The sequence below is a fragment of the Myodes glareolus genome, chromosome 5 (genome assembly GCF_982192425.1).
Source record: "Myodes glareolus chromosome 5, mMyoGla1.1, whole genome shotgun sequence".
Taxonomy (NCBI): Eukaryota; Metazoa; Chordata; class Mammalia; order Rodentia; family Cricetidae; genus Myodes; species Myodes glareolus.
This window is the reverse complement of record NC_142030.1, coordinates 24,888,500-24,914,608: the sequence shown is the minus strand read 5'-3', so window position 1 is coordinate 24,914,608 and position 26,109 is coordinate 24,888,500. Positions and strand designations below refer to the sequence as shown.

Genomic DNA, 26,109 nt, shown 5'->3' with positions numbered 1-26,109 from the left:
AAAATTCTAGGTCTGGAAAGAATTAGAGCATTTATTGAATGAAAGTAGCTTCTATTTTAAGAGTCTTTTATTAATTAATAAATAGTCCCTATGTAAAGAAAAGAAAAAATCTCCATAAAATTAGCTCCTCGTCGGGGAAGGGTGGCTGGGTTAGCCTTCTCTCTCATTCCTTGAATGTTCTTTGCACCCCCGTGTTCTTCTGCCTTCCCATCAGTATGACATCACCTTTCTTTTCCCAGAGGCCATGCCAGCCTCTAGGATTTATGGAGGGGAATTCCACTGCGAATTTACCAGCACCTTGCCCAAGTGTTCATCCCGAGACTTCTGCATCCTTGCCTAAGGCTTTGAAAACTACAATTTTGCAACAAAAAAACAAGTAATGGTGCTTTCCTGATCCTCACAGCCTCTGCGTTTCCACACTATCTCCCCTTGGGTGCAATCACTGTCTCGTTCTGGAACCACAGGAGGCTGGCTGGCCTCTGTCCATCCCAGAGCTGGTACATCTGTAGTCACCACCCTCCAGAGCAGCCAAAGCCCCTTCCTCTCTCTTCTGATTGGCATTGTTTGGCTGCAAGCCCCCTCGCCCTCTCACTGGGCACCATTCAGGCACCTGCAGCTCCTACCTACCTTCCCCTTTGGTCTTTCTTACACATTGCCATGAAATCCAGTCTCCCTACGGCAAAATTGGTAACATCTCACAACGGATCTCAGGGATGCCAATTCTTTGTCACCTACGTGGGAGCAAAGGTCTGATGTTTTGCAGTGGTTTCATGAGAAAGAAAAATCATACGCTTTTAGATGAGGAAGCCACAACAGGAAAATACTACAGGGTCTGTAGGAAGAGGCCTTCCAGATACAAGGAAGGTCAAATTCCTTAAGGAAGTCCCTGAGGGTTTCCTGGGAGAGGTCAGGTGGTTTTCCATGCAAGGAGTTCATGCCTACAATCTCTCAGAATTGTCAAGATATGAGTCGGATTCTACACCTGAGGAGGAAAGAGGGCTCTCCACTCGTGCCTAGTCCACCTTCTCAAAACATCATTTGTGTGGTACGCTATGTAGACAGAGAAAAAAGGAATGTAAAGCCCCAGGGTTATAGCAGAGTGCCACAGAATCGAACACGCTGAACCTCTTGGGCTCCAGGTAATCCTGCCTCCTCCTAATCCTACCTCCTTTGAAATTCTGTTCTAGAAGAAAAGCCAGGTTAGGACACTCAAGACCCGTGTCCGCATCCTCAAGAGACTCTGCCCAGCCCTTCCGCCCCCACCTCCCACAACCTCTGGACTTCATTGCGTCTGTGGAACAGATGCCCGGTTCAAGCTTCTGCTGTTCCTGGCCCTAAACCCTGTATTCCGTCGTTGTGTGCAGTCTCATATGCTTGGCGCACACAAGCAGCTATTCTAGGAAGTGTGGGTACCATCATCTCACAATCCAAAAACCCCAGAGAAGACACAGGTGGCGCAATTCTTCCTGGGAAATTAAAGGAAGGAAACATCTGAATCTGGCTGCCCAGAGGCCAGACCAGAAGTGGGCTGGGACTAGTACTGCCTTTGCGATGGAAAACACAGGCGACAACCAGCCCAAAAGGACTGTTTCTTCCTTTGTATTAGTGTGTGGTTGGGTGGTGGTGGTGGTGGTGGTGGTGTGTGTGTGTGTGTGTACGTGCATGACTTGGCATATACGTGTCTCTGCACATATGTGGAAATTAAAGGGCAGCTTTTGGAAGTCAGTTCTCTCCTTCCACTGGGACTTCTGAAGATCAAACCAAGGTTATCAAACATGTGTGACAGATGCTTTTATCCACCGAGTTCAAGCATACTTCTCAGAGTTTCTTCTGAAACTCTGTGCCCTGTGCGCTGGGAAGCAGGGATTTAGAGTTGCTTCAGGCTTGAGTATTAATTCAGTGGCCATTGCCAGTGTGGAATGCTTAATGTTATTCCCCACAATTCATAACTGGGGCTAAAATATTCAATATGATATGAAAAGGTGTAAGACTTGGAGAGATGAAACTATGAAAATAAGATTTCGTTCTAGCAGTCCACATTCTGCTCAGAGAGCAGTAGAGTTTATAGCTGATTCTTAAATAAATATCAAATCAAAGCTAGCAGATTTGAAATCTTAGAAAACACTAGCTCAAAGTATGCTTGCATGTATAGTGTCAGGCCCAAAGGATAATATTTCTTCCCAAAGTTTATTTTTATGACATCTCAAACGTCACTCAGGACTACCTGCACTCAACAAGACAGACACCAGAAATAAACATCTCTAGAAGTAAAGCCACCCCCTCCCCCACACACACCCAGAGCAGGGACAGTACAAATGCTGAGTCCCCATGGCAGCCAGATGTCCTATCCCAGCCAGCACTCAGGGTTCTGCTCCTCCTGGCAGCTGCTCTTCTTTGCAACTTTATCCATCCCTCCTCCACCCACCCTCTGCTCCAAGTAGTCTGCTATTTCCTCTCTTCTCCACCTCACGTGCCCAGCCAGGTCTCTCTGGGTCCTTGCAGCCTAAGTCAGCTCCAACAATAACAACTGACCATGCTCTCCCTTCTACATGTTGAATTCCTTCCTAACTCCAAGGTTTGGCTCAAGCTCCGTGCCTTTCAAGTGCAGGGCATTTCTTCTATTATATTTCAGAAAGAAGGGCCGTTGTGGCCTTCTTTCCTACTTCGCCATCCTCTTGAGTAGATATAGTCTCTCTCTGTCACTCTCTGTCTCTCTGTCTCTCTCTCTCTCTCTCTCTCTGTCTCTCTCTCTCTCTCTTTCTCTTTTTCCCTTTCTGCCATTAAATAGCTTATCTGGGGTTATCTTTTAGGTACATAGTTCAACGCCTTCCTCTTCCAAATACTTTCACTATTCCTCGAACATCACAGACGCTCAATAAACATTCCCATTTTACGAGTAAAAATATCATCCAAAGTTGGTGAATCTCTGCAATAAAGCACTTACTGACCTCCAGTCCACCATCCCTCTACTTCTGTTGCTGACATCCATCCTGAGCTGACACTTTTCGGAGCTGTGTATCTAGAAATGCCTAAACCTGGGAGCGTTTCACCTCCATTTGCCTCTGACGAATTTGCTCTCCTCTATCTCTAGGGATCCCCTCACTCTCTGGTGGCATTCTTATGACAGCTGTGGACCCTCTAGTTAGCTACTTCTCCCAACCCCACCTTTTCTGAAATCATCCTGACATGGATCTTCATCCGCAAAAACCACAGTGTTTCATCACAGCCACAATTCACACAGTAGCCTGCAGATGCCTCCCAGGTTTGTTTCTGTTCAACCTTCAGCCATTCCCACTTCCAACACCCCAGGCAGTGCTGTCTTCATGTCCTCTAAGATACATGGGACCACTGTCTCCCGTCACAGATGAACGAAACAGGAACAGACCATACCTAGGTCTCTGTGATGGGAAAGAGCTTCTAAGGCATGCAGGAAAAATCAAGCTGCAGTTGAAAATTCAAGGAAAAATTCTTGTTGGCGGAACTCCCAACCAGAGATAATACAACTGTGTCAGTCTGCTTGGAGCTTAACAAGGGTCAGTTTCCTGTTTCCTTATTGGTAAGATGACCGAACAGTCAGCATCCATACTGAAACAGGCAGGAAGAAGAGCTGGCAGCGAGTCATCCAGAGCTCAAGGCTTTTTGACGATCTTGCTTAATGGGTTCTGGCAGAGGAACTGCCTTGGGCAGTTAAGCTTCCTGAACTCTGTTGGCTTGTGTGGTTAAAGTATACCTTTCATAGCACATAGTCTGATCTCTAGTGGACATTAGTGCTCTCGGGGAGACAATGTCAATTGCTCCAGAACCTGAGTGTTTGAAATGTATATATAATGTGGGTATAATTGGCCACCGTGTCTTCCTCTCACCTCTCCTCTCTCCCTTCTCTTTTTTCCTCTGTCTGCTCACTTCCCCCCACGTTTCCCATTTTCTACTCTGTCCTTTCTCCTGATTCGAATTTGCCCACTGTCTCCCTCCACTATCCACTCCCACTCAATAGCTCTCCAGCTGTTTCCGGTAGCTCAAAAGAACTTGAACCGGTGACAAAAAAGGGGCTGGTACCTGAAGAAACGAGCATACTTCCAATAACCCCCAGTGCATCACCGTGAAAGGTTTAGGGGTTGGGGGAACGACAAAACAAGCTTTATGCCGCAGGGCTATATTTAGCCCATGACTTCCATATTGAAATAATGGATTCTGGAACAGTTATTTCAGACGGACAGTAGAGGAAATAAGAGCACAATGATAGCCTCTCAAAGGCAGAAAAGGATGACTCGTAGACAAATAATGCTTGAAAATCTAAGGGAACAAGGAAACCCTGCAATAACTTCTGATTAGTGGCTAAGCATAGCTATGAATTATTCATTCTGAAATATGAGCTGTGAAGCTTTTGGTTCGGAATTTGTCAAAGGAAGGAAGAAAAGAAAGGAGAACAGGAGGGAGACTGATGAGACAATCTGGGGGAAGAGTTCTTTAAACTATGACATCACCACAAGGACGGAGGAGTTTGCTTGGTCAGAAACAGAAAACTGTACATAGTAGAGAATCCCTGTGACAAAATAAAAATCTCCTGAGAGGAAAAAAGAAAACCACTGAATTTTCCCTGTCTCCAGGAATCATTTGCCTCCCAGTCCTACACAATGCGTTCAGTCATTCACATGCTCTAAACATTCCAGAAACAGTGATGGACACAGGCAAGTCTAAGGCAAGCCAGGAATCCTCACTGAAAAGCCTTCAAGTGTCAGGCAAAGATACAGGCATGAAGCAGCTGGGGCATCTTAGATCAGTGAGCTCCAGGATAGGGAGGGCTCAGGACCAGGACTGTCAAGGCAGCGAGTCTTCACGGACCAGCCCCTGAGCAAGGTCCTAAAGACATGGATGCAGGCATGAAGGAGACGAGCTTCTGCTATCAGTGAGCTCTACAGCAGAAAGGTCTCAGATCCACGAAGCTGCCAGAGTGCTAGGTTCTGCGGTAAGATCTGACCTGCCCAAAGGGTGAGGTGAGAAGATTCACAGAGACCACATGTTACCTCCGACAGACTTCCTTGACATATGGGGAAACTCCTGGTGAAATCTCTACAGTGTAAGCATGCTTCTCTTTCTGCCTCGAGTCTTGGCTCAGTATATAAATTTTCCATGTCTCTGAGGTAGGCATTTGCATTTATTGATTCCTCTAAAACTATTTTACAGATTACTGCTCTAGATACCGGTTGGGGTGGTTCTAAATATTGTTTTTCTGTAAGTCATTTCAAATTACTGTTGAAAGAAAACAACTCATAAGAAGTGATGAGACTGTGATATTAGAAAACACACCCAGGAATCCAACACTCCCTTGAGTACTAGGATGGGCTAGTCCAGCATTAACCAAGATAGATGGTGTTTCCATGTGAGCCACACCCTGACTGTGGTTACTTCCAATATCACGTGGCAACAGAGGTACAGTGACAGACTACTCACGTCAATGGGTGTAGAGCATCCTCTGTAGGACAGAACCCTCCAAAACAGAAGGCCCCTGCTCCTCTTCGGTTAGTTCAGCTTCTTAAGAGAATCCAAGCAGCAAGCCCCAGAACTTTCTAGAGCATCAAATGTCAGGCCACTTGTAGATTTCCCTTGATGGAAAGGGGGGGAGGAAAAGCAATATTTTATTATAACATTTTGTTTCTTTTGCATTTTGTTCCCCCTTAGCATCCTCGTCTGTAGTACACAGCAAAGCTTCCAAGCAGCTGAGGCTCTCTGACGGGACTGGGCACATCCCAGAGAACCTCAAGGGAGTTTCATTTCAATCTCCTGATATTGACTGATTTATAAATTAAAACAGCATTCTAAATTTATTATATATTCCTTGATGACAATCACGCTAACATAAATACGAATTGCTGCGAGAAACAAATTTTCCCAGGAAATCTGTGAGAAGAACGACATCATTTTACATGCTTTGAGATCCCAAACATCTGACCTCTCCAAAAACAGCTGGATTATCATCTGCTTCTGGATTCAATTTGGTGCAGTATCACGTGTCAGTTAACCTCTGGAAAGCTCCTCCATGTACTCACAGGAGAATGAGGGAGGAGAAAGCAAAAGACATTTTGGCATTATCATGAAAATAACTATCACATGGATCTCCAAATGGGTCTCAAGGACTCGAAGTGATCCCATACGGCATCCCGTGTGTAAATCTCACGTGTACCTCAGACTATCATCCTCTGACTTACATGTAACTGGTTATCTGTTCTGAATAGTTGTCTAGGAATACTCTACATATATGTAGGTTTCATATATATATATATATATATATATAATTGTATATGCATGCTTGCTATGAATGTATAGATCTCAATTTATAAGGTAGAGGACAGAAAACTGCATTTCACTTGGTTCTTCTGTTTTACAAGTTGGTGCAAGTTCTAAATCAGCCTCCTTTGTAGTCGTATCTCTTTCCATTGATCCCTTGTGTCCCACTGAATGAATATGAACACACACACACACACACACACACACACACACACACCTGTATGAACCCTATGTGGTATCTATTGTTTGGGAGGGTAACAGAATGACTACATAAGCATCATTTTCTAATAGACACAGAGTGACCACACCAAGAAGAATAGATACTGTGTAGCTAAAGACAGTTTTCCTTCATCTTCTGGTTTCCTAACAAAGCACACAGCTGAAAACTTCAACAGCTAAACTTCGCCTTAGATCCCTGTCATTCTGCAGCAGGGCTTCTTGCTAGGAAAGCATGTCTGAGGATGGGGGCTGAGTGAACAGGGCTGTTTATGAACAGCAGTCTCTCTGAAGACGTTCTCTCCCATCAGCCTCATGTTGACACGCGGGCAGAACAAGGTCCTACTTCTCAAAGTGCTTTTCCTGCAGTACCGAGATGGCAAATGGGTAATCCTGTTGGCTCACAACTCCCCTGATATAGAAGCTAAGGAAGCACCAACTCCTCCAGTTAACTGGGTGTACACTGAATGCCTCAGATGTTAAACTCTGCACACAGCATCAGTGTGGCAGAATGGAGGTAAAGTGTGATGCTGTCTTAGTTCTATTGCTGCAGTGAAAGATCATGAACAAAAAACAAGTTAGACAGAAAGGGTTTATTTGACTATTATAGTCCATCATTGGAGGAAGTCAGAACAGGAACTCAAGCAGGACTGGAACCTGGAGGCAAGAACTGATTTAGAGGCCCTAGAGGGTGCTGCTTACTGGCTTGCTTTCCCTGACTTGCTTAGCCTGGTTTCTTACAGAACCCAGGACCATCAGCCCAGGAATGGCCCCACCCACCAGCAGCTGAGCCCTCTCCCACTGGTCCTTAACTGAGAAAGGACACCTTACAGCTGGATCTCATGGAGGCACTGCCTCAGCTGAGGCTCCTTCCTCTCTGATGAATAGAGCTTGTATCAAGTACAAAACCAGCCAGTACAGACATCCTGTGACCTCACACATGCAGCATGACGAAACAACAAGGCATTTGAGCAACCCTTATACACAAACACATCATCATCATCATCATAATAATAAATAATTGAAAATTAAACCATTATAAAACTAGTGGGGGATGAAATCTGAGAATCCTGGGGAGATCAGAAATATATTTTCTCTCTTCCTTTCTTCTCTCTCTCTCATTCTTTCTTTCTTTCTCTCCTTTTTGAAGCTGGGAAAACTAAAGGAAGTCTTCTCTGTTCATAAAGAGAGACTGAAAATAAAGAATTTTGTTTCCTATGAAGAGAAAAAATAGATATCGCCTGTAGAGAGGCAGAAAATTGAGCCTGACATTCAGGTGAGTGTGGTGCTGTCCGTTAATGGATTAATCAACCACTTAAGGCAGGAACAAGCATGGAAGTGGGTGAGACTATCTCAGAAGGTAAAACACTGAAGACAGTCTTGACCTGGGTCAGCAGGGAAAGAATAGTACCCATGTGTCCTCTGACCCAACCCTACTTCCTTATTTTCACAAATGAACCTCAAACCCAGAAGGCTAATTTATTATCCAACAGCTCAGAAGATCCGAGAGAGAGCGACTGGGAAGAGGAATAGCATTGAGGACGCTATGGGAGAGGCCTGAAAACAGACTCAGACTCCATTTTCTCTCTGTAACTGTCAGCAGTGCCGACCCTGAGCAGACAATCAGCTCAAGGACTCCACCCACATCATATTACCATTGTACCTCCCGTTCCTGTTTCCACCTCCAGTTATTACAGAGAAGAAAAGTCACTGTTCTCTTCCCTCTGCTGCACATACCCATCACCTCAGATTTCTGGACTTGAAAGGATCTTAATAATTCATCCAGTATAAGAGAAAAACCTAAGGAAACTGGGATTGGGAGGTTGAGAGGAGCCCAGTGACCTGCCACAGACTGTCAGTAGATTCCAGACCCAAACCCCAGTCTCTTATTTCTTTCCTTTACACGACAAATGCCCAGTGTAAGAAGCTGTCTTTGTTAGAGTTTCTATTTCTGTGAAGAGACACCATGACCACAGCAACTTTCATAAAGAGAAACAATTGGGTGGCTTGCAGTTCTAGAGTCCATTGTCATCACGGTGTGACAAGGTGGTGCTGGAGATGGAACTGAGAGTCAGACATCTTGACTTGCAGGCAACAGGAAGTGATCTGTCTCACTGCGGGTAGCTTGAGCACAAGAGACTTCAAAGCTTGCCCCCACAGTGACACACATCTTCCTACAAGGCCAGACCTACTCCAACAAGGCTACACCTCCTAAGAGTGCCAGTCATTGGTGTGGGGGAGGGTGGCATTTCCTTTCAACCACCACAGAGGCTTATTTCTAAGATGTACTCTCCAGTGCCTAATATCTCTGAAAGTATGTTCTGTATTCCTCTTCCCTTGGGGTGTTCCTTCCCAAAAGAGCTCATGGTTCATTAAGTTTGTGCTACCATCTACCCTCTCTATGATAAATAACACTCTGTGGGGGAGGGGTCTAGGTATACTGTAAGTGTTTCTCTGTGTGTACACATCCATGTGCATGTAGGAGAGCATGTAGATGTCAGAGGTCAGGTATTGGTTGTCTTCCTTAAAATGATCTATTTTTGAGATAGTCATTGAATCTGGAACACACTGATGTGGCTAAACCAGCTAACCAGCAAGCTCCAAGGAGTCCGTCTCTGCCTCCCCAGTGCTGATAGTATAGGCCTCTGCCACCATGATGCTTTTTATGTGGCTGTTAGGGATCCTCATGCTTGCACATCAGCACATTACCAACTGAGTCATCTCCCTGGCCCCGTGGCAATACTTTTGCTATCCTATGAAAAGAAAGAAACCTGTAAGATAATCTAAAGTAGTTTACAAATTCACTTGACCACAGAACTCTCATTTTCCCCCACTGCTTTATCTACTAACTTGAGTCAAATTTCCAAAGGCTCCACTTTGAAAAGCTTAATCAAAGTCTCATAATCAAGAATTCCCAAACAAAACATCTCCATTAAGTGGTCTTCTTGGTAGGGACCTCGTAGGGAAGCCAGGAGACACAAGCGAAGTAAAGAGAAGCAATGATCACCATCTGTCCCAGAGCCGTGTGCACTGCCAGCAGCGAAGAGTGAGATAGTCACACACACTGTCATCTGGAGCTCCGGTCCTAGGCTAAAGACACTCAACCCCAGCCACAGGTTCTCAGATCCTCAGCATCAGCTAATGTGAGTTTCCTTCTACTTCTGTTCTCTGTTAGTAGAGACGCTGTCATGCGAGGTCCCTCCACATCTGCTGTCGCTTTTCACCATCCTGATCTAAAACCTTTGGAGTTACAGTCATGCCTGAACCTCTGAAAGAAGCTTGCTAATGAATGATCCCCATCTGACTCCTTCCCCCCCTTCAATTCTCCTTAAAAGATGCCATCCAGTTAACCTTCCTAAGTAATGCAACATTGCATTTACTTTCAGAGAAGTGAAATGCTCAAATCTCTGCAACAACTGATGTCCTTTGCTGCTGTTCTAAGTCCTAACTGTGCAGCACAGCACAAGCCATGCTTCCCCAGCAAATTCTCTATCACCCTGGCCTCATCCACCACTGCCACCCTCATTGCCTATGCAGTGAGAGTGTTCAGCTCTGCACTGCTGTTCCTGTCTCCCAGATTTCTTCTGATTCTTACCTTCCTGCCTCCACCACCAGTCCTGAGGCGGAACAAGCACCCCACCCGCTCCTACTCTCATGGTTATGGAATCCTACGTGTGTCCATCTTGCTCTTTGACTGGATTCTTGCATCTCCTCACTCATAGGAAGCTTGGGAAGGGAAAACAGCAGGCATCGTTAAGTGTTAGCAAGTACTCAGAAATTTCTCTTGTTGGATAAAAGAATCCATATTCATCTCAAGACTGTAAGTTAAGCAGACAAGTTTAAGCCTATAAAACTTCAAGGCAAGAAGTGGGAAAACTAACTGCTTTTGAGGATACAGAGGCATTTGTAATAGATCTTTCTAGTTAAACTGACCTTAAATTTTGAAAATAATGAGAAAACCTATTCTATGTCAACTTAGCAGATCCAGGGAATGCCAGCAATCTTCATAAAGACAGAGCTGAGCTGCCGGCCACTTTCCTACCAGCTTCTTGCTGTGCTCCAGGGGGAGGAGTCTAGGATGGGTGAGGTGGGCTAGCCAGTTAGTACCAGGACAGTACCAGTCTCCTTCCCAGCACTGGGAGGACAAGGGCACACCAGTGGACTTGACCTTCTTATGTGGCTCCTGGATATTGAACTCAGGTCCTGTTTATGTGGCAAGCACATTATTGGACAAGCCACCTCTCCATTCCCTAGCACAACTGCGTTAGAATTAACCCCAAATATGCTTTGTTTGTATTTTAAACTAGGCCAGTCTTTTATCTGGTTTTCAAACTTCAATATGCTTCAGAATCACCTGTAATTGCTCTTGGAGAGGGGCACCTAATGTTAACCTCTGCCATCCACATACATGCACACACATGAACAGGCATGCACACACACACACACACACACACACACACACACACACACACACACACAAAGTCATTATGCTTACTTGCAATGAAAGACTCACAGTGGCCAGGCAGTGGTGGCAAAGGTCTTTAAACCTAGCACTCAGGAAGAAGAGGCTCTGTGAATTCGAGGCCAGCCTTGTCTATGAAGTGAGTTCCAGGACAGCCAAGGATACACAGAGAAACCCTGTCTCAAAAAATCAACAACAATAAAAAGGACTCACAGCATATAATGGAGATATACAGAGAATGAGCAGTTGGCAAAACTTGCAGAATTCAATGATAAAGGTATGGGCCCGGCATTTTCTTAGGGTCCTATGTCCCAGGACAAAGCAAGAAAAGTTCCCAGCTCACCAGGCTGTAAGTTTTCACAGAGACTCTCTATGTGAAATGCTTAACTTAACCTCAGTGAACAATAGCACTCGGCGCTTTGTAATTATTCATGAAATTTGAAAGCAGATCAAACAGGGTTCTGCAGAGTACTGTGCCCTCCCTAGTTTGCTCTTCCGTGGCTGTGATAAAGCATTGGTCAAAAGCAACTTGGTAAGGAAAGGGTTGGCTTAGCTTATTAGCTGATGGTCCATGACTGAGGCACCAAACTCAAGACAGTAACCTAGAGGTAGGAACTAATGCTGAGGCCATGGAAGGGTGCTGCTTTCTAGCTTGTTCTCTATCCATGGCTTGCTCATCCTGCTTTCTTATACAACACAGGAACCCCGGCCCTGCAGCGGCACCACCTACCATGTGCTGGGCCCTCCCACATCAACAATTAATCAAGAAGATGATGCACAGACATTCCTACAAGACACTGGGATGCAAAGACTTTTTCAGTTGAGGTTCCCGTTTCCCAGACGACTGACTGGTTTGAATCAGGGCTGATAAAGGCTAGCCACTGCAGAGCCCAGCTTTAGTGTTATAATGTGGTTTTTGTCAGTTTATTTTTGAAGTCCACAAGGTTCCTGAAATCTCTAAAACTGTTACGCCTTTCGGTTCTCTAATTTGACATTAAGTGCAAGAGATAGCCATCTTCTGTTTAATCTTAGCGCCCACCTTTTCATCTGTGTTTATAATTGTACAAACACCCAACAAAAGCCACGTCAAAACAAGAACCAATCTGGAACTAGAAGAACCGGTGGGAAAATTGAGTCACTGCTTGGCACGAGGCAGTTTAATCTATTCAGCCACAGCAGCCCTGCAAGCAGATGCGTGATTTGGAATCTGACATCTTACATACCAGCAAGTACTGGCTTATAAGCAGAGAGCTGAGGCATAAACACACAAAACGGGATGATTTCACCCCCGGTTCTATTAGTAATTGGGTTAAATGGCCATTTGGTACCAGTTTCAATATCACCACAATGTTAACCTTGTCTTCAAGAGAGTGAGCAATTATACTTTATCTTAATTGTCAAGTTGTCTAAATTTTAAATCTCTTAGGAGTCACACCACTCGGAGAATTTCCAGGAAGGGTTAACGAGGAGCAAATCCCAATCTGAACATGGGAATCACCATTCCGTAGACTGGGGTCCCAGACTGGATAAGAAGGAAAAATGGACAGAGCAAGTAGAGTGCCAGCGTGCATCTCTCTATATATCCTGACTGCAACCAGTGTGACCAGCTCTCTCACGCTCCAGCCCCATAGCTAGAGCCACACTCCCCACCATGCCTACCCTGCCTCCAGCCATGATGGACTGTATCCCACAAACTGTGAGCCCAAATCAGCCCTTCCTTCTTTAAGATGCTTTTCTTGGGTCTTTGGTCACAGAAACAAGATGAGTAATTAACACAGCAATTTAGTTAATTGTCAAATGGTACCCTTCAAAAATCATATTTAAAGATTAACTACTACTGCATTTTGGTCGAGAGCCACGTTTTCTGAGTTTATAAACCCTTGAGGCTAAGATAACTTGTTCAATGTCCTACACTAGCAAGCTTTCTCTGCCTAAGTATTAATAAATTTAAATCATAATCCCAAGGTATAAGGAAAAGGACACACTGTTCAACTCCATCTACTAACGTCCTTTCTACCGATGAATTCAGACAGAACCTCATCGTCTCTTCCATTATAACCATGCTATTAACTGAAACTACCAATCATTTTGTTTGATTTCACTAGTAAATTTACTTGAACATTGCAGTTGCCTGTGAGCTATAAGCACAAGAATTGTCTGTAGGACCTAGTTTCATATTTATACATTTCATAAATATTTAAAATTTTTTATTGTATCTGTATGAGTGTTTCCCTGCATGTATGTTTGTGCATCATGTGATCCCTTGTGCTCACAGAGGCCAGACTAGACCATTGAAATCCCTGGAACCGGAGTTACATATGTGTGTGGGCTGCCGTATGGGTGCCAATAACAGAACTCATGTCTACTGAGCCATCTATCCAGCCGCAGAGTTAAATATATATTAATAACATATTAATGACATCACATGAGAAGCTGAATTTTTTATTATACATTAGATTCATTCAGTATTCATGTAATTATGCAAGTTGGACAGCCCTGAAGAAATGTTTCCTGAAAGCTCAGTCTACCCCTCTGTCCATAGGTGAAAAAGCTGTGTCTCTCTTTCTTTATGTTTTATATTCATGAAGACACTGGTATCTTTTTTCAATTTTTCTTATTTTTACAAAACAGAATTTGAACCCAGAGCTCCCAACAGCCCACTCAATGCTTAGTTCATTTCCATGTGACCTGACTCCTGGCTACTCTGATCTGGCAGCATAACCAAAGAACAGAAATGGAGGTTTGTTGGTTTGTTTTTATGTTCTCAAAAACAGCAAGTGAGGCTTTAAATGCTCCCCTCTAAGAATTTTCCCAACAACAAATCAGAACTGTCATAGGCATATAAAAAGACCTTAGTCTATTTGAAGTAGCCAGTAAAAACTCACTTATTACGCTAAAAAAGTAATTTACAGAGAACCCCGAAGACACGTATGGTCCTTGCTCAACTGGATGATCCTGACAGAAATCAAAAAAAAAAAAAATCCTTGGAATTCCAAGAAATGAGATCTGAATTGCATGGACAATCTGAAACTGGAGCTTGCATCTTCAGAGTACTATTCAGCTGAAGTGGAGGGAGCAAAGGACGCTATTCCGAGAGTATAGGACTGGGGTGACCGTGAGAATTGTGCAGTAAAAGGCCCTGGGACTCAAGGCTTTACTGTGACTCCAGACGTGGGTGCTGGTCCCAGACAGTGATTGGCAGAACCAAACTGGAAGCTGTAGAACTTTTATAACACTCTTCATAGACACGAACATTACATTTTTACATGTATTTATTTATCATGTGTATGGGTGTGTCTAAGTGTGTGCACATGTGTGGACCATAGCTCATGTGTGGTGGTCAGGGGAACTGGCAAGCGTCTGTTCTTTCCTTTCACTATGGAGGTTCCATAGGGAACCAAACTCTGGTGGTCTGGCCTGGCGACAAACACTTTTACCTGTTGATCCATCTCGCCAGTCCATTTAAGAACATCTTGAGCACAATGAAGAAAAAAAAAAAGTGGTTGCACAAGGTCTCACTGTTAAAAGTTTGCAAAGTTAAAATCAGAATTACACCCTACCAACCTCTGACCCACAGCACTTTCAACCATAGGATGATTTGAAGTGAGGTTGTCTGTCTGCTGTCATTGCTAAAACTACTTAAATGATTGCTGTCTAAATAACAGCTGTCATGTGACAAGAAGATCTAATCAAATATCCCCTGCAGTGCTCAAATGTCTGCTACCGAACCTTTATCAACAATCTTAAAGTTTCATAACATTCAAGTTTAAAACACAATCAGAACAACGGTGCTACCTTCCAGAAACACATGACCATTTTGAAACAAAAGTAACCCCTGGCTATTATGTTACAGTTCTTTCCCTCGGATAAGAAAGAGGTAAACAGGATAGAATCACAGTGTTAGAACTTACGGACTTGGGGGGGGGGATTTTTTTCCTAATTACACGCTTTTAAGACAGTTCTAGGTTACAGAGAAACTGAGCAAACATAGAAAGGTTTTCCCATATGCCCTGCTCTCATGTGAGTTTAACCTCCGCTGCTGTTAATGCTGTTTCTAACCGCTGTCCGAGCACTATAGTCAACAAGCCTACAGTGGCATGCCATTGATGTCCAATGTCATAGCTTGCCCTAGAGTTCACTTGTGGCACTGGTGATCTATGGGCTTTGACAAATGGATAATGACATGTATCCACGTATCACCAAGAATAGTTTAACAGCCCCAAATCCCACCTATTTGTTCCTCCCTTCTTTCCCCATGTTTTTTCGTGGTTTCAGCGCTCATTTATTGCTTAATATTGCTGAATAATTATTTTACTTATTAGTAATAAATTATTTATGTATGTAGGCATATCCGTGTGTGTCAGCCGATGTCTGTGCACATATGCATGCTTGTATGTGAAAGCCAGAGGTCAACCTTGAGTATTATTCCTTGGATGTCCTGCCTTGTTTTTTGAAACAGGGTCTCTCTGTTCATAGCTGGGATTCATCAATTCGGCTGGGACAGCAGTCCAGTGAGCCTCAGGGGTCATCTTGTCTCTGTCTCTCCAGTATTGGCATGGCAAGCACACTCCACCACTCCTGGCTTTTATAAATTATTTTAATAATAAATTATTTGTGAAAAGATTATTAAATTATAATTAATTCAGTACTGCTGCTTTTAGCACTGGGCAGTGCTCCATGGTCAATGTCAATCCCTCTACTGGAGGATATCTTGGTTACTTACAGATTAGGACAATCATGACTAAAGCTGGTATGAAAATTCTTGTGCAGGCGTTGTGTGGCTACAACCTTTCCATTCATTTAAGCAAATCCTAGAGCATATAAACACTACAGCCTATAGTCAAAGTCCATTTAGTTTACAAGAAACTGCATATGTGTATTGCATTAACCTAATTTGCAGCTCCTCAGTGGTCTCTGCAGCTGAACATCTCCCATACTCTCCTGCCGTCTGCCTCTCTTGAAGTGTACTTCAAATATTTCATCGTTCTTTAACCAGCTGTATGGTTTCTTTATTGTTGTGTTCTTTGTGTCTCTCAGATAATGTCCTCTGCAAATATTTGCCCCTATTGTGTGTCTGATATCCTCATTTATCTTGACATCGTCTTTAACAGGAAGAAAGTTACTGATTTTAATGATGTCTAGTTTCTCAACTATCTCCTTCATGTGGTTTCTACTGTACAGTCGGGTCTTGAGGTACATTTTGCATTAACTTTTGTGCAGGATGTCAGCTATTGTCTTGATTCATTATGTTCACTATGAGAAAAGACTTCCTTGTCTTTGCTGTGTTGCCCTTACTCCTTTGGCCTCTTTTTCTCTATTGATTTTATTGAGCTCTACATTTTTCTCTGCTCCCCTCTCATCCTCTCCCCTCCACTTCAACTCTCTTCCTTTGTCTTTTTTTGAAGGCATTTACGTGAGTCTGTGTGGGGTTCTCCATTCTGTTCCGTGCGATCATTTGTTTGTCCTTTGTGAGTACGGCACTGCCCGGATTACTGAAGATCTCTAGAGAACCCCAAAGCCAAGTGTTGCCAGCCTTCCAACTGTTTTCCTCCATCAGCACTGAGTTAGCTATTCTGCCTATTGGACTGTAAACTTTTTTAAAGTAAGCAGGGAATCACCATATAGCTCAAACTGACCTTGAGCAGGCTCTACTTCCTCAGCCTCCCTGGTGCCAGGATGCAGGTATGTATGCCACCCTCAGAACTCCACATAAACTCTACCACCAGTTTGTCAATATCCACAGGCGAGCTTGCTAGAGCTGGGGTTTTATTCAACTTGGAAAGGCAATTTGTTTCTGTAAAAAAAAAAAAAAAAAAAAAAAAAAAAAAAAAAAAAAAAAAAAAAAAAAAAAGGTACATCATGACCCAACCAAGACTAGTAAGCAGCAATTTGGATTTATTTTTAATTTCCTTTCATGCCATTTTTACATCATCATCACCATCTTAACTTTAAAGCTACAAACTCCACACCTCCGGAAATCAGAGAAGCATCTGAGCCAGGTATGGTGATGCACACTGGTAAGTCTAGCACTGAGGAAGACGAGGCACAAGTGTCTCCCTGGGTTCAAGGTCAGTCTGAGCTATTTAATTAAGTTCCAAGCCAACCTGGGCTTCAGAGTGAAAGTCTAACTCAACTATAAGCTAACAAGAAGATCTGTACCTAGTCACCCAGTAATAGCTAACACCTTATTTTTGGAGATTTTAACTTCTACTCTCTCTACTTTAGTTTGGTTGGTTCCCCTGTAAGGGTCTTGTAGTGTTGACCTCCAAGTATGACAAGTCTCCATGAAGTTAAGGGTGGCAAGGCATTTAGAGACAGCTCCCATGAGGACTGCCAAGGTGTGAGCTCCTTTTACAAACCCAAATATGACTTCAGTTTACTTCCAGTGAGCAATGTGAGTGGCACGTATCAGTGTGATGGTGCTTTAAATCTACCAAATCACACACACACACACACACACACACACACACACACACACACCTTGCACGTGGTGTTCAAGCTTTGATTAGACAAGGAAAGATAAGCGTGATCATGACGAGGACGGAGACAGTGGCACACAATGATGATGCTAAGAAACACAGCCCCAGCCCATGAGTGGGACCTGGTGGGAGCGGTTGCTCACTTATGCTGTCTCCTCCATGCCAGATTAGGAACTGTTTTATACTGCTTTTGACATTTTTCTCCGTCACTGCTGTGTGTGTCTCTGTCACCTACTGTCCTAAAGACAAAGACTCTGTTTGATTCTAGATCCTTCTTTTTCATCTGTTGATATATTCATCAGCTATTAGTGGATGTCTACAATGATTCAGCCCTAGCTCTGTTGGGTGTTGTACTGGGTGTACAGCAGCTGTTTAAATAAATGAGACTTTAATCTATGGGCATATGACATTATGCATGGTTTGAAAAGAAAAAAAAATGTGATTTATTTTGTTTATACCTCCATAATAGCTAACAGAGAAAATGAAGTGTTTAATAAGTACATAATAACTTGTTGATTAAAAATAAAAGATACCAATGCAAAAACACTGTCAGCAGAGCAGCTGGGTGAAGGGTGGGGAGGATGTGAGAACTCAGGACTGTGCTCTCAGTTCTTCTGTAGGGATGAAGTTGCTTTAAAATAGAAAGTTCACTGATTCCTAAAAGGAAACTGTAAAAAATAAAACACAACATTTTCGGTCGTTTTGTAAGACATTTGGCTCTATCACTTGCAGGAATCATTTCTGAATTTCTTTTTCTGAATTATTTAATCATATTTCAGCAAACTTTAAAGCACAAAATCTTATTACCTAATCCTGAATGGCAATTTTTCCAAATCAAGTTTTTGTCCAAATGCGTGCGATATACCCCAGAACCTAAAGCAATGACTGTCTGAAGACACGAGGAATAGGCAGTGATGATGGTCCCATTGGTAAAGAGTTTTCTGCACAAGCATAAGGTCCTAGGTTGGATGTCCCAGAACCCATGTTTGAAAAAAGAACCTGGCGCTGGGCGGAGGTGGCGCACGCCTTTAATCCCAGCACTCGGGAGGCAGAGGCAGGCAGATCTCTGCGAGTTTGAGGCCAGTCTGGTCTACAAGAGCTATTTCCAGGATAGACTCCAAAGATACAGAGAAACCCTGTCTTGATAAACAAAAACAAACAAACAAACAAACAAACAAACAAAAGAACCTGGCATGGTGGCACATGCTTGCAGCTCTAGGTTATGGGGAGATAGAGACAGACAGATCTCTAGGACTTGCTAGCTGGCCAACCTCATTTTCTTGAGGAGAGAGAGATTTTATATACATATATACATATATATACATATATACATATATATATACATATATATATATAAACTTGGACATGTACAAACAAAGAAAGAAATGATCATAAATTATTATAACCCCTAAAACTTAGAACTTAGAAGGTATATACCAAATAAATAATTGCTGAGGAATTGCTAAATCAATAGAGAAAAGCAAAATTATAGTAGACAATGCAAGAATGCTATATAATTCATTATAGATAGAAATATACTTTTTATATACCAATTAAAATTTTAATGAAAATAAACCTTTGAGTTTTAAAAAAATAACACCATTTGAGAAGAAAAGGTTAATGCGAAACCTTTTGTCTTAGACAAGAGAATTCAGACATTATCTCTGTTCCATGTCTTATAAATTCCTAATCTACTAAATTTAAAAAGAAAAATTAAAAATCACTAGATTACTCTAATTCATCTCTCATCTCAATTTATTATGACTTCCTATGCCATTAAGACCTTAAACACAGAAGTGGGAGAGATGGCTACATGATTAAGAACATTTGCTGTTCTTGCAGAGGCTCTGAGTTCAGTTCCCAGCGCACACATCAGGGAGCGCACAACCACCTGTAACTTTAGCTGCAGAGGATGCAATGCCCTCTTCTGACCTCAGTGTTCACATACAGACATATATGTATTTACACACACACACACACACACACACATACACAACTTTAGCGGTTTTTCTCATCTTTATAAAAGACCCTAAACACAATCTTTAGCAAACTTAACTGGGCAGACTCCTATGAAAGATACCAATAGGTGTCCCCACAAACCATCTTCCTATGAACAATACTTTCCAGTTTCCAAATCACTACCTTCTCTGAACTGCCCCCCCCAAAATAAAGAGAATAAAAATTCATGAACAAGACAAATGAGATTGTATGTATCTCCATGAAGATAAGGCTCCTCAAGCAGTACATGTGAAAAATAATAGTGCTGAATCAAAACCTCACCTGTCGAGTTCTTCCCATCACCTGCTCTTCCCCCATCTCTCACTAGAGCACCAGGCAGCATTAACCTCTGAGCAAGTTTAAGGAGGCTCAGCAAAGATTTAAGGCGGGCATGAAGTACAGCGACAAGACTCTATTGTCAACAAGGCTTAGTTTCTAGAAAAGTCATGGAAGCTCAGCACTGCGGCAACAGTCTAAAGCCAGCTTTTCAGCATCTTTGCCTGTGCATTCATCTTCCAGGCCAGGCCAGTACTGACAAAGCTGACCTCCCCTGTGTTTACATGCCAAAGTGCAAGTCTAGCTAGCGAGTACACAATTTGTCAAACGACAGGATTGTCTTACGGGGCTAGAGAAACTACAGAAGCTTGGAAATACTCAATGGTTCCACAGAAAACATTAAGAACAGAAAACAAAATTTAGAATGGACCTCAAAAATAGCAAATCGTTTATAATCAATCGTCTATGGAGCATGAGGTCTTGGTTATAATATATTGAAATATATGCAAATACAGTGAGTAAAAGAAACTTAAAGTCCTTCAGTTTTACCACTGGGCACTGGAGTTGCAGCAAATATCACTGGACAGTTATCTAGACATATTTGCTAAGCTGTGTTATCTTGAAAAAAGTCGAACAGAATTTAATTGAAATGCCTTAAACTCATGTCAGCACAAATACTTATCACTGGTTCAAGTTAAAAAGACCTGGATAACACCACAAAATGCCAGCTCCCATAGTCCACCTTTGGGTATTTTGATTTAATTGCTCTAGAAGTCCTTAAGGTCTATGCATGGTCCCACATTACTGCTGAACAAATCTCCCAAAACATCACCCTATCAGCTTTGAGGACACACACTGGGGTTTTGAGCCCAGTTGCTGAGTTCAGAGGAACTCTGGGAGGCCTGGGAATATTGGGCACATTCATGGCCTGGCAAGCCCTGTCGGCAAAGAGTCAACTGGTTCACATGCTGCACAGCTCTCAGCAGATCGGGCACATAAAGAGTGTACTGTGTCTGTATGGCAGACAAGTTCACATTGGTGTGAGCTAGCACACACTAGCATGTGTGGTCATCCAGGTTTTTAGGTGGGGCTTGCTTTGGCCTGTGTGTTGGAGGTGATGGAAAACACCTGACGGTGCATCTTCCCGAGGAAGTTGAGGTGGATGCCTGGGTGAAAGACAAATTGACGTGACACGGCATTGATAGGTGGGAGGCACTCTGCCTTTACTAATGCATCTGCTTGAAACGCTCTAATGTGGAGAGTGTGGGACTAAATTTCCTTTAGGAGATACGGATCCAAATGGCTTCCATTTCCAGAAGCGGCTGTGTGAGAGGGGAAGAAAGTATTGCAGAAAGGCTGGGGAGGAGAGAGAAGGGCGAGACTTCTCTGGATGATGCCTCCGCTTTGCTCTTGGACAGGAAGACTGTTGATCCAAAGATTCTGGAAAGACCTTCTCAACGCCTCTTAGTTCTGAGGTTTATAAAAGCAACATAATCTTAATCGGAAACAGAGGTAGAGGTTCCGCGTGTTAGCTTTCCACCCCCACCTCAGGAACACTGCCACCTCTCTGACTACAAGACCAGAACAGGCAATGTGACCTAGAAGATGGAGGGAGATGTGCCTGCCAGGGAGATGACCCTGGGCCCAGATCTGCCCTCAGCTAGCTGGGATGCTCCTCCTAATTACACCTTTCTCATTCAAAGACAGAGCAGATCCCAGAGATGCTTAAAGTAACATATTGGCCTTCATCCTGCTCCACTTTGGATGAGGAACCATGGAAAAGCCAGACCAGAAAGGAAGTTTTCAGAGGGTAAATCTATTTCTCCATGAGGCGGAATTGTTTCCATTGAGAGATGGGCGCGAAGGGCTGGGAGATAGCTCAGCTGGTGAAATATTTACCACACAAGCACGAGAACCTGAGTTCAGTCTCTGGAAACCTATGTAAAAACACCAGCTGAAGACACACGCTTGTAATCCTGCAATACAGGGCCAGAGATAGGAGGATCTCTGGAACCCAGGGGCTAGCCAGCCTGTCTTACTCAGTGAGCACTGGGCCAGTGAAAGATCCTGTCTCAAAAAACAAGGGGAATGATACCTAAGGCTGACCTCTGGTCTCCATACACATGTGCACACCGGTTCATGTGCTTTCTCTCTCTCTCTGTCTCTCTCTCTCTCTCTCTCTCTCTCTCTCTCTCACACACACACACACACACACACACACAGATGGGAATGAAGAAAAAGCCCCCCCTTCAGAGAGTCACACACATAGTCCCATCCAAACACCCTCCCACAAGTCTGCACCAACTGCCAGACTCAGCGGGACAAAAGCTGCTTCCCAGTACAGTCAGGAACATCTCCTACAAGTCTAAGAGGCAACATAATGAAGCCCTTCTCAACCCTTAAAATGCTTTCAGGCACATGTCTCTTAGAACAGGAAAACTCAAGAGCATTCTTATTTCCATGCAGGGAACACTGAAGCTGCAGGGCAGAAAGCCCTTAAAAGTGAAGACAGAACCTAACCTGGGTCTATCAACTCAAAACGTCCTGGGCTCTCGGCATAACAAAGCTAAAGAAACATCGAGACATTAACCCACATCTGACACCCAGGTGAGTGTTTCTCCAAGCACAGGTTCCAAACTTTTCCCTCAGCCTGACATTGGCACCTCCTGGTCACCCACTGAAATGTGGAATTTGACGCCAAAAGTAAGCAAGTCCACGTGTGGAGGGGGTGATGGGAGAACTGCCTCCCCCCCACAGCAGGGAGAGCCGGGTGTTAGCAACGTTTAAGAGCATTAGTTGTATTTTCTTGACCAATTCATTTCACTTCTCTATGTCTTAAAATCCTTTTACCATAAGATAGGAATAATGTCTGACAGAATCGTGGGGACTCAATCAAATAACAGGCAAATCTCTGAATGTGGAGGATGGTCAGATCAAGGATTCAAACGTTAGATTTTTTTTGTTGTTTCATGTTACACACACACACACACACACACACACACACACACACTGAGGGCCACTAGCTGATGAATCATTACTCCCATCTTCTCTATTGCTGATAACATGCTCAAGATGACCTTCCTCTATTGTTTCATCCAAATCTTAAAAATAAGGCTGAGGAAGAGCTCCGGAGTGCACCAGAAACTCCCGCCATCAGCTGAGTGCGTTTTCCCATGTCATTTCTAATGTGCTGTGAGACCCTGAACAAGCCAGTCCCCTGCTATTATTTTTTTTGAAATTTGTTCAATGAGAGGGTCAGAAGAGATGGCGATAGCAAAGACCCTTTTCCGGACTCCAGTTGCTGCTGGGAAGGATGCGGAAAGCTGAATGGTTAAAATGGTGCTGAAGCCGCCACTGGCTTAAGCGCTCCCAACCCTCCTCAAATGGCTGACCTGAGTATGTCTGCCACTCTGAGAGAACTCGCTCACTTGGATGGGCCTCTTGAACCCCAGCCAGGACTCTGGGTCCCAACTGGAAACAGCCCCAAGTTCTCTGATAACAAAAGGAAAAGCCCCCAGGACCGGGGAGACTGTGAGTCTGGGAAGCGATTGCTCAGCGTCACCCACTGCAAACCCTCCAGGCAGCTGGCCTTCCCGCCCAGCCACCCAAGCCCAAAGGTCAAGCCACCCCTCATCCACAGACCTCACCCACAGTTGACCTTCCCACAATTAAATCACAAAAGGTGCTAGGTCGCGTTCTCACCAAAACTAAGGCCCTTCAAACACCACCACTCAATGCCTGAAAACACAGCTCCTGGCCCTCCTTGCTCCGGCAGCCCAACTCTGTGATCGGCCTGTCTTGCCTGCCAACATTTCCAACTCTGCTAGCGCTGTTTATTGTACCTTGCAGCTGCTATGGAGTCATGTACTTCGCTTCGGCCTTCTTTGGTTATTGGCGCCTCTTCTTCCTTCCCTGACACAAATCCAGACCCCAAAACGTGAACTCTGCCTTGGTCCTGAGTCTGTAGAGCCCGGCTCCCGCCCTTCCTCCTTGATTCAAACTGTCCGCTGCCGCTTTTAAAACTTTTCCTGACACACACCAAGAGAAGTACACTCAGAGCTTTCGTTTTTGAAGAAGAAAATGAAGAGAGAGACAAAAAAGAGGAAAAAGAAATAGAGCCACATCACTTACTTCCATCCAGGGACGCCAGTTTTGAAAAGCAGAAAACGGTTATAATCCAATGTGTTTCCCCAACTCCAAAAGAAGAATTTGTTGTGAACCACTTCTTTTTCCACTTTGCCGGTGAAGGAGCCCCCGTGGTAGGCATACATCCACAGGCTGATGCAAGATGCCTTTGAGAGAAACCTCACATTCTGAGGATTCCTGGGCCTGCGCCAAGGATCCCAGCATCCAATATATTGCACATTTGCTTTCAATTAGGAAGGGGGCTGGGGAGGGAGAAGGCAAGTCACCAATCAGAGCTGTTTTCTGTTTAGAGACTATTTCTTTTGACCCAAGGGACCACGAGCAAAGCTATAATTTACAGCAAAACCCATTCATAGAAGAAAAATATGTATAACCATAGGACAGACTTAAAGACGCGGCTCCCTCCTGCCCTCTCCCTCCTCGGGCCTCCCCGTGCCTTTCCCCTCCATCTAGGACTTGGTCCCACCATAGGATAGTCACCCCACCACCATCTCTTTTTCTTACTGGAGCTGAAGCTATAAGAACGACTTCAGTCTTGTACTCTCTTCCTTTTCACGTTTCCTGGACAGTTGAGTCACAGGCATGGAGCTGATCCTTCGTGTTTTGGCCATGAGAACTCAGAGCTGAGTCCTCGAAGAAGGTTTGATTTAATCCCTCCCACCCCCACTTCCTATTCTACTTAAAAAAAAAGAAAAAGAAAAGAGAGAGAAAGAAAGAAGAAGAAAAAGAAGAACCTGGATGGTTCTGGCGTACAGGATTTCTCCTTTTTAAAAAATTCAGTCCTCAACTGGCTCCTGCTGAGATTCCTGCTGCTAAAGGAAAACACAAAGATTTACAAACTTTCCAAATATTTTGTAATTTTTTTTTCCTCTTCTCACCCAGCCCCTCCCCTCCCCAGCAGTCTCCTGTCTGTGGCCAGAGTGAGGCATCATGTGAAAATGGCATGTAGGTGACAGGGGAGGGACACTTGCTGGGCTCTCCTAACACAACTAATAGGCTTGTCCATCCACCCAGGTTCTGCCCTTAACCCTTCAGAGCCTGGATCCCTCTTGATAAAGCACAGGACCTAAGGGTCTTGATTTTCTGTGTGTATGGTGGTCACTGAGTGAGCAGAGCTGTAGAGAAGGCAGACCGTCACGGGTCAGTTCAGAAGACTCAGCCTCCCTTTGAGAGCGAGCCTCTTCCCGGTGATACCTCTTCCTGCGGGTTTCTTCTGAGTGGTTGCCAACTCTTCCCTGCCTTCATCTGAGTAGACAACCGGAGAGGTGGGGCTTCTGGGGAAAGGGGATGGGAGACCTCAGTAAGTGCGGGACTTGGCTGGTGACACACATAAAGCCCCAGTTGGGCTGTATGAAATGAAGATTTATACTGCCAGGGGTGAGTCACTCAAGGGTCAGAAGCTCAGCACGGGCCCCAAGAGTCAAAAAGCAGCTGTGAAAGCCATGTTCCACAGTGGGAGAGGACACAAAGAATGAGAAGGCTGTGCCAAGGCCAACCACACTGACAATGATAGACAGAAAATACAACTGGGGAGAAGAAAACGAGAATCGGGTTTATTTTACAAAGATAAGGGCAGAACAGAGATGCACCTCTTGAGAGGACCATTCAGTGTAGAGCATGATATCAGGTGTGAGGGGTGACTGAGGCCCAGACATTTAACTCAGTTTGATAAATACTTACAAAAGCCATGGTTCAGACACTTCACTGGGGGCTTGCCAGAGACCTCCATGGACATCTGGCTGAAGACACATGCTTAGAATCTGCCTCCCCATGTCTGCGAACCAGGTTTGGTGGGGTCACAAGTTAAAGCTGAGAAGCCATGGAATAGCTTTGCAAAGACTGAACCTAATAAAAGACAGGTATCTGTGGATGTGTGTCCTCAAACACCAACATCTCTCTAATGCTGCTCCGCAGGCCAGACTGTTCGCTTATGTGTGTCTATAATTATTCTTAAGCCAGCATTGTTGACATCAAAACCCAAATCCCCTGGCTGTGTCTGAGGATGGATGAACAACCCCATCAGGAGTTTGTGTGCAGAGCAAGGAGACTTCTGGGGGAAAGTGAAGAGTAGAGAGAACCACCAGGCTTTGAAAGGTGCGAGTCCAGGATCTGGAGGAATGGGCCAGTAGGCAAAGGGTTTGCCACCCGAGCATGAAGAGTGAGTTTACATCCCTATGTCCACATTAATACTACCACTAATAGTAATAATAAAAACCTGCAACTGCCTATAATCATTGCAGTGGACAC

General features: G+C 44.0%; 1 protein-coding gene across 10 annotated transcripts in view; it reads right to left on the bottom strand.

Annotated features, from left to right (window-relative positions):
* Positions 1 to 24,594, bottom strand: part of Ddr2 (discoidin domain receptor tyrosine kinase 2) — a 130,499-nt gene extending 105,905 nt beyond the window's left edge. For 2 of the 10 annotated variants that reach the window (XM_087906164.1, XM_087906173.1), the window contains exons 1-4: positions 24,367 to 24,594; positions 23,848 to 24,104; positions 16,600 to 16,757; positions 5,452 to 5,603 (exon numbers count right to left, since the gene is read on the bottom strand). The gene's annotated coding sequence lies outside the window, so the exon portion shown is untranslated. Of the gene's footprint in view, positions 1 to 5,451; positions 5,604 to 16,599; positions 16,758 to 23,418; positions 23,533 to 23,558; positions 23,728 to 23,847; positions 24,105 to 24,366 lie in introns of those variants that run through there. The other 8 variants (XM_087906166.1, XM_087906165.1, XM_087906169.1 and 5 more) reach the window with 8 other exon arrangements.
* Positions 24,595 to 26,109: the final 1,515 nt, after the last annotated feature.